Source organism: Taudactylus pleione, unplaced genomic scaffold (genome assembly GCF_031769625.1).
Source record: "Taudactylus pleione unplaced genomic scaffold, aTauple2 ptg000564l, whole genome shotgun sequence".
Classification (NCBI taxonomy): Eukaryota; Metazoa; Chordata; class Amphibia; order Anura; family Myobatrachidae; genus Taudactylus; species Taudactylus pleione.
This window is the reverse complement of record NW_028284966.1, coordinates 2,420,372-2,429,850: the sequence shown is the minus strand read 5'-3', so window position 1 is coordinate 2,429,850 and position 9,479 is coordinate 2,420,372. Positions and strand designations below refer to the sequence as shown.

At 40.5% G+C, this 9,479-nt stretch overlaps 1 pseudogene; it reads left to right on the top strand.

The window, feature by feature from the left end:
• The first annotated feature begins 1,710 nt into the window (after positions 1-1,710).
• Positions 1,711-1,829, top strand: LOC148481767 (5S ribosomal RNA; annotated as a pseudogene).
• The last annotated feature ends 7,650 nt before the right edge of the window (positions 1,830-9,479 follow it).

The following is a 9,479-nucleotide window of genomic DNA, read 5'->3' as shown; positions in this document are numbered from 1 at the left end:
GTGAGGGAGGAGTCTCTTGATTAGGCACATGGGTATATACAGGTGCTATGTATAACTTGATATTGCACCTTGACAAAGGTCCACGCAAAGGACCGAAACATCAGAATTTTGAATGCTGTAACTTTTTTTATTAAGATTAATTAAATAAATACTTTTAGAAGACTGGTGAGTGCACCCCCTTTCTTTCTATTTTATATATATATCAAACAAACGCAATCAAGAGATCAGCACACCACCTTAATAAGGAAAAAAGTCTTTAGTAGAAAAATAGCATTATAACAGCATCATTTTCAAGTAGAAATAAATATCCATATGTCACATATAAAGTTCAGGCATGTATACTTAATAGCTGCTTGTGACCACATGCATCATGTAAAGAGTGCCCCAGGCCTGGGGGAGAGAATGATACAATGATTACAAAGACCTGTATAAAAGGTGTTGACACTAACAGCTATCTGCATTTCAAAAGTTGTCACCATAATAAATGGAAACAGAACATTCCCTACTCTCGGTTCCATAGGATTAAAAGAAACTGCAGCAATGTAGAGACATGCAATAAACAAATGGAACTATATGCTGAGAGATTCAGAGAAAAAAGGTTACCCAGAAGAACTGCTGAATGAAGCAGTTATTAAAACTAAAGAATTGGATCGTAAACTACTTTTGGAATTTAAGCCCAAAGCCCAACAGGTAAAAGAGATTGTACCGTTTATAACGACTTTCAATGGACAAGAAAAAACCATTAAGAAGTCCTTGGAAAAACATTGGCACATCCTCCAGATGGATCCCGTTCTAAAAGACATATTAAAAACCAAACCCCAAATTGTTTACAGAAAATCAAATAATCTGAAAGATCTGTTGGCTCCAAGTATGTTAAAAACAACTGATACAAACAAAAATATGATCCCAAAGTGTGTAGCCAGCTTTAAATGCGGACATTGTAATATCTGTAAATTCCATCATCCACAAAGAAAAACGTTTCAGGATTCCAAAAATACTAAGTAATATAAGATCAAAAAGTTCATGAATTGTAACTCTACGTCAGTGATTTATCTTTTAGAATGCACATGTGGGTGCAAATATGAGGGAAAAACAAAAATAACTTTGAAAACAAGAATACAAGAACACATCAGAAATATAAAGAATAAAGTAGAAGGACACATTGTTTCAAAAAATGTTTCTATTAAACACAATTCAAAACCAGAAGATCTCATGTATAAAGCTATTGAACATGTCACATTGGGCCAAAAAGGAGGAGACTTGAGCAATTTATTATCTAGGAGAGAAATGTATTGGATCTTTGAATTGAACAATTTATCTCCTTCAGGATTCACGAAAGTTATGAAATAGTTAATTCTTATAAAGCCCTGGACAAGAAGAAGAAAAATCAGTGCATGTATTAATACCTACTGTTATACCACTGTGTAGAAGCCCAGCTATATTTTGTTAACTCTACATAGTTGGGCCCGACTAGTACTTGGATGGGGGATATCCTAGGAATATCGGGTACAGTGGTTACAAGTACACCCTGACGGGAAGAAACTTTCAGAACATCACCTTGGGGGGGGGGTTACAATCCCACACCAGATCAAATAACAGGACCATCTGGACTTATGTTAATCATGGATTTGAATATATTCAGCACAAGGAAAACTCTATTAGATTGTCATATGGGACAAAGAGGATGGCGGTGAAAAGGAGACATTATAAATATACTGTCATTCCACTCTGGTTATGCTCAAACTCGACCGACCTTGGAAGCTAAGCAGAGTTGGGCCTGATCAGTACCTGGATGGGAGACCTCCAGAGAATACTGGGTACAGTATATGACAAATGTCTTAGAAAAAGAAGATCGTCCAACAATAAGAATAAAAACATTTAAATTATTTTACTCATTTAGAAGATATTTCACTATAGTACCAGATATGATTCTAACACTAAAATTACTTAAGGTTAAAATATATAAATGGCTCTTATCTATTAATTAGATTACCCTGTGTAAACTTATATTTCAAACATTCAGGTCTTTCAAAATAAACAAACATACTGAACATTTATAAAGGATCATTATACTACTATGTTTATTATCCCCAGATCGGGTGTGATGCACATGTGCAATCGAGCGCTCAATGAAAATCCCATACTCCATGGCCGCAACATCCAAAGTGAGGGCGGAAGTAACAACATCTGAAATATGGGCGGAAGTAATGAATTACGATCTGGAGGACTCGCAGCCAAGACTATAGAAATGTAATGCACCGCAGAGATGATGTCCAGGTAATACAACTTCCGGGAATCGGCAACACAAGTACCTGACAGAGGCGGACATGACATCACCAGTCCGGGCAGAAGGGCACACGGATTAGCCCTGTGTGGGCGGAAGTTCCCGAAAAGTCTGTTTTCTAACTAGATATTTGACTTGTTTTATTCAGGAGACTAGTGATTAGAACTCCTCAGATGGACCTTTCTGAACACCCTACATTTTACCTCTTTTAAGTCCTGCCCACAGGTTGAAAGGGACGGGCACCGTATATTGATGCAAATTGCTCCTCATTAAGTTCCTTGCAGGGGGGTATAAAGATGCAGACCCCACAACATAACACTACTCCCTTGAAGAAGTCTTGAACTGATGAAATGCGTTAGAGCCTGTTGTTTCTATGCCTGTTACTTGAACTTTTAAATCGCTACCTCAGATAAGCTACCTTGATGATATTTATTTTATTCCCTTTTGTTTATTTATATCTGTATGTGTATCAATTACATTGCTTTTAAAGGGAAAAAAGTGATGTTTTTATTCCAAACTGTTATATTAAATTTTGTGTTATTAAAATTTTCACTGGGTGCACTTTAATACAGATTAATCTTTATATGATATATATATATATATATATATATATATATATATATATAGCAAACCCTTCCAATAAACAGAGGCACTCTGAGACTTTCGTAAATAAACACTAGGCTTATATTGTGAAAAAAGTATTTTTCACAATATAAGCCTAGTGTTTATTTACGAAAGTCTCAGAGTGCCTCTGTTTATTGGAAGGGTTTGTTGGTATTGTGTACGGAGGGCACCTGAGCAGCTGGCTTGGAAGGAGGAGTGCCGGTCCGCAAGAGATTGTATATACATATATATATATATATATATATATATATACACAATCAGGCTGAAAGTGAATAGAATATGTTATGTTATATATACATTTTAACCAGCATACATATTTTAATCAGCTTGTTTGCACTTTATTGAAGTTTTGGTGTATATACATGAAATAGGTAATTGCACAATTTTTCACTGTTTTGCACATATAGTACTTGCACTTTGCAACATATAAATAATATATATATATATATATATATATATATATATACATATATATATATATTCTTGTTCACATGTGTCTTTAGTCACTTATTTATTTATATTCAACTAGCAAGTCGCTCCATAGTCATTATCCATGTACAACTAAGCTTGCTGAAGGTGCATTTAAAACATCACTTTAGTGAGTTAGGGCAGCACAGATGGTGTAATGGTTAGCATTACTGCCTCACAGCAATGAAGTCATGGGTTCAATTCCCACCCTGGACCTAAATGTGTGGAGTTTGTATATTCTCCCTGTGCTTGCATGGGTTTCCTCCAGGTACTCCGGTTTCGTCCCACACTCCAAAAATATACTGGTACGATAATTGGTTCGCAAGAAAATAAAAATAAAAATTAACCCATTTGTGTACATTTGGTAGGGAATATAGATTGTAAAGTACACTGGGGCAGGAACTGATGTGAATGGCCAAATATTGTCTCTGTAAAGCGCTGCGAAATATGTGTACGCTATATAAATAACTGGTAATAATAATAAAACTATGCTTGCACCCATGTTTGCAGGTGTGAAACTAATTGAATATGGGTCTTATTTAAGCTGTCAAGAATCTGTGAATGTCTCACAAGCATAGGGCCTTATTCAGCAGGGCACGCTATGGCACTGCTGAACACAGATTAATGATTATCGGGAATCTGTGCAGGTGCATGACCCATTCTGTGCATGTGAAAAATGGGTCAGCGATCCCGCACGCAAACTGGCAGCAGCGAGCAACTTTGAAATTCCAGACCCACCAACACGACCCGTTCCATTAGGTACAAAATGCTCTGCTCCTGGACTTCCCTCTTAATTTATGATTACAGTCACCTGTATTATCAATTACCTAGTTCAACACAGGAGATTGCAATCATACATTAGGTGAGAAGTCCATGAGCAGAGTGTTTTGTACCTAATGGAAAGGGTCAGGTTGGAGGGTAGGCAACTCCATCTGAAGCTGAATCAGGCCCACAGTGACTTAAGGTGCATGCACACGTAAAGATTTTCTGTCCACCCATCCAACTAGTTTATTGGTTGGAATGAAAATCTGGTAAGTTATGAATGCAAATGACAAACAACAAATTGCTCCCAAATGCTGGACAAAAACTGTTGTTTGAACAAATTGTTTAGATCAATCATTTAACAAACTTATCTGACGACCATTTTCATCTGTATTCTGGCATTTAGGAGCAAATTGCTGATCACTATTTACTCCCATACATTACCAGATCTTCATTCCAACCTATCAACTAGTTGGATCGTTGGACAGAAAATCTTTGTGTGTAGCCAGCTTAGGCCCGTATTCAGGCCCTGATTCAGAGGCGGACGCAAGTGGCTGCTCGTTCGCTCCGAGCGATGTTTGCCCAACTGCGCATGCGTACGGATCGTTATACGCATGCGCGAACCAGTCAGTGCGGCCGAAATTCATGTGCTCGCAAAATAGCGAATGCCGATAATTTGAGTGACAGGATGAGGCGTATGTGGGTGGTAACAGGGGAAGGTGCTTGAAAACGGGGAGTGGAGATCCGATCGCAGGCATGCTTAAAGGTCAAAATGGGCGTTTTATGGGTGTGCATATTTAAAACAGCAGCGTCATTGACCACGCCACTGGGTTCTTTTATAGCCAGAGCTGCTCGCAAAATTGTGGTAGCAAAAACCAACCACAAGAATAGTGAGCAGTTCATACCCTGGTCGATGTACTCGATTAATCTAATAAATAGCGGACATGACGTAGGATGCGAGTGGCCAGGGGGCGTATTTTTCCAAAAAACGAACGCAAGTTTTGTTCGCTCATTCAGACCTAGAGGCGTGAACAGACCGCAAACAGCGAACGGTTCATTTGAATAGCCACCCCTTGTTTTAGAACGAACAACCGCAAATAGCGAGTGGCTCTGAATGAGGGCCTCAATTTGAGCTGAGCCGCGATATTTTTTCGTGGCCCGGACTTTCCGCCTACTTCGCCTGTTCTGCAGGCGGAAAACTATTGTGGCCATTCCTGCTTTACCTCGTATTCAATATGGAAGTACATGAAAACGGGACCCGGTGAAACTGAAACAGGCGGAAAGTACTGTCATTTTTGGGGAAATCAGCCTGACACCCCCTAAAAGATGGGGGTTACCTATGGTACCCCCCGATTTGGCTTGCTGAAGGTATTTGGTGATTTTTAAACCGGCTCAATAGCTACTAAATAGTGTTTTTATATACATGATGCAGAATTGAATTTAGGAGCTTTTTTCCCAGAAAATAACTTATCCCAGCAAATTTGGGGTACTTGAAAATGGGGGTCAGCATATTTAAAACTTGCTAAAGTGAACTTGAAAAATCATGAAAAATCCACCTGCCGCAAGCACCTGCAATACAAAAAACACTTGGGGCATACTTGGGGACCCCCCCAGAGTGAAGTTCGCTAGTTTATAAGTTTGTACCCCAACATTTTTTTTTCGCCCAATTTCAAAGTCATTTTTTGTGGTGTAAAGCATTTTTTTTAAAATTTTGACACAGATTACGCTTGGGGGACTGTCTGAAGGCTGCACGGGGGTTCCCACATCGTTGCACCCCAAAACCCCAATTCTGCACTTTTTTCCGCCTCCCATTCATAGGCAAAACTTTTTCGCCTATTACATTGCATTGACTTTCCGCCTAGGTGGAAAGTCTTTCAAATTGAATAAGAGGTAAAAGTTAAACAAGCGAAAATGACGTCATCTGCAAAAAAGTTTCCGCTCAAAAACACGCGGAAACTGACTTTTCAGCTCAAATTGAATGTGGCCCTTATGGTTAACTTAACAAGTACAAAACTGCTGCCTAACCGTTTTGTGACTTTATATACCACCTTTTTGTGCAAATAGACATTTATTAAGTAACTGCAGACAGTTAGTGCAGTAAGATGATGTCTGCTTTAGCGGGGTGGGGATTAAAATGGTCAGCTGTGTAAACTGTCCATCTGTGTATAAGGCACAGAGTCAGGTAGGAGGACTGAAGTGAGAAGGGTTAGGTGTTACAAAGATGGAAAGGAATATAATGTGTAATAGCAGGAAAAAATACATCACTAAAGGTGTAATAGAACTAGGGACATGTATTCTAAAATAAAGTTAAGAGATCAGGGGAGAAATATGAATGATAATAGTCAGGGTCACCAAGAAATCAATTGGGCACTAGTGCTATGGTGGTCAGCAAACAGACCATTCCCTAATAAGGCCCTCTGCAGAAACTGCTCATACATCTAGAAGGGCATGGTCATGCGATCTTGGGGCATGTTTGCACCTCTCTAGAGAACCCTAGCCCCCAAAGAAAGATAGGCCTAGGAATTTAGTACCAGCTTCCCCGCATAATTGTAATAAAATGAGACCAGCAAATGAGCATACTGTAGAATGGTCATGTTTATGTGAGATTGACAGTAATGTAACCTCTGTCATTAGCCCTGTAGCTGCCGGGCATTAGGACCCAGCATCTCTCTCCAGAGGTCTAACCTTCACCAGGTGCCATCTGTGCATGCATGGCTTTACATCCAGTTTTAAATAAATATAGAAAATAGAGGCGCTGATTGTCCAAACAAATTTATTTAAAACACACAATTTTTAGATTGTATCTATTAAAATATCATTGCCGGCTGGCACAAATTAGATCATATAATCCACATAAAATTACACACTTTATACGGTTACATAGATAAAATATAAAATGTGTATTTATTGAGTATAAAACTAAACCTCAATATATCATTTATTAATCTCCGTTCATAGGACAGTTTAACATCTATTGAAAACCTGATATCACTCATCAAACATTTTCAGCTCTATATATGGCACGGGTGTTTTTTTAGAACCGTATAATATAACTATAACTGGTAAAACTGTTCAGTTACGGGCCATATTCATTAGCCGTCAAAGTTGGTCCCAAACTTTTCACCGCCATCGCAGGTTTCATGGTCGAAAAAGTATCGGTCTAGTCCCTGCATTTCCCCATATTCAATTGCAAATTGGCAAAAACGGGACCCGGCTAATATTAAATCAGCAAAAAGTCCCATCATTTTTTGGGAAGGCAGCCTGACACCCACCAAAAGATGCCGACTTTGGGGATCAATAGGGGTATCCCTGAATAGCCCTGCTAAAGGCAGGGGTGCTGAGAGGGGGGGAGCGGGTACAGATTGCCCGGGTTTTCTGAGGGGCCAAGCGGGGGCCCGCGTCCGATGCCACCCCCTCTCCCTTCTCTCTTTCTCAGCAGCCCAGCACACAGCATGTGCTGAGCTGCAGTGGGAGACTGCTCATGGCTGCTGAGCAGCAGCCACAGCAGTCTCCTTTGCCTGTGGGGGGGTAACGATCACACTGATCATGCCCCCCTGGCTTTGTGCCGGGGTGAGGTGCTTACAGCACCCCCCTTCCCTGGCGCGCTGCAAAACTTTTTTTTTTGCTTGAGGCGGCGTGGCCACGCCTCCCATGATTAGGCCATGCCCCCTCTGTCCTGGGCCCACCACGGCTCTCTATGACCCTGGCTAAAGATTTTTGAGGTCTTTAAATTGCCTCAATAGATGCTTTTTTGCAGCTTTGAGAAAGTGGTGAAGAACAACATTTAGCACCTTTTTTTGGAAAAATTAGTAGTCTAATCAAATTTGAGGTACATGAAAATGGGTGCTAGCATATTTTAAAGTTGCTAATGTGAAGATTACAAAAAATAAATAAATAGTGAAAAAAACACCTACCGCAAGTACCTGAAAACAAAAAAACACCTGGGGCATACTTGGGAACCCCCCAAGTCTCTTTTGCTAGTTTTAAAATTTGTCCACCAACTTTTTTTTTTCAACCCCAAAACAAAAGTACTATTTCGGGGTGTCTGGTAGTATTTTTTTATATACAGTTAGCATTTGGGGGACTGTCCAAGGGGTACTGGGGTGTTTCTGCAACTTTGCACCCCAAAACCCCAATTCTGCACTAGATTGACATTTATTCATAGATGAAAACTTTACACAGATTTTTGCCATTGACTCTTCTCACCTGCGAAAACTCAACGGAATTGAATACGGGGATAAGTGCAGAATGGCAAAATGACATAATCGGCTTTTCACCGGCTAATTGAATATGGCCCTATGTATCTATTTGAAAAAAAAATTACTTTTACCGTATGCCACAAACAGTGTTTCTCCAGCTGGTCAGTTCTTAATTAGGTCGTAACAAGAAATAGCAGAAAACAAATCCAGTGTTGCAGTTTGTTATTTATCAAGTTTGTAGCAAACAATGTGGCAGATTGATGATAGCGGCTCTTAACGTGCCACTATACCGCTTCCTGCTTCGCCTCTTTAATGAGGAGAAGCAGAAAGCACTACTGATGAGATGTAAGAACATCTCATCGGCCGGAGAGGGGTAGCGTTAACTTCCCCCTCCAGCGCTACCCGCTAGAGACAGCAGCACATTAGCCTAGTGCTGATGCGCTGTGTCTCTGTCCCGGTCGGCTCCACTGAGCATGTGTGGGATCTCGCAAGTATTGCAAGAGCCCCGCGTGGAGCCCTGGAGCTGGCAGCAGCCCCAACAGGGACAGCGCTGTCCCTGCTATGGGTATAGGCTAGCGCCAGGCTGTAGCTGTAAATAATGACAGCTACAGCCGGCCGAACGGTCATACGGTATGACCGTTCGTACATGGCCCTGCTGCTCGGCCCTGCTATCTTGTAGATAGCAGCGCCAATAATGACAGGGGCGCATAGAGCCTCTGTCATTTACCGCCCAGACCCCCGATTATACATTGGGGAGAAGCGTGTGCTGATACCGCTTCTGGGCTTCGTACATCTACCCCAATAGCAGAAAAAGAATTCAGTCTTGTATTTAGAGGTTACTATGCATCCATCTATAAAAGGGATTTCCACATTTATCTATCAGTGCTTATCTCCCAGTAATTCAGTCTTTTAAATGGAATGTATATAGAAATAGACAAATGATAAAGTTACACTCTATTATATTCAATTGCCATTAATTGGTATCCCAGCAACTTAATGCCGCTTTAGTACTCCGTCCTCAGCATGTGGATCATAAATGAGCGCTTTTCGGATCCATTGATCCAGTCTTCCGTGTGTCTGTAAGTAATCGCAAATCCTTATCCTCCAAGCTGCTGGCAGCATCCCCAGTGTGCAGCTATATC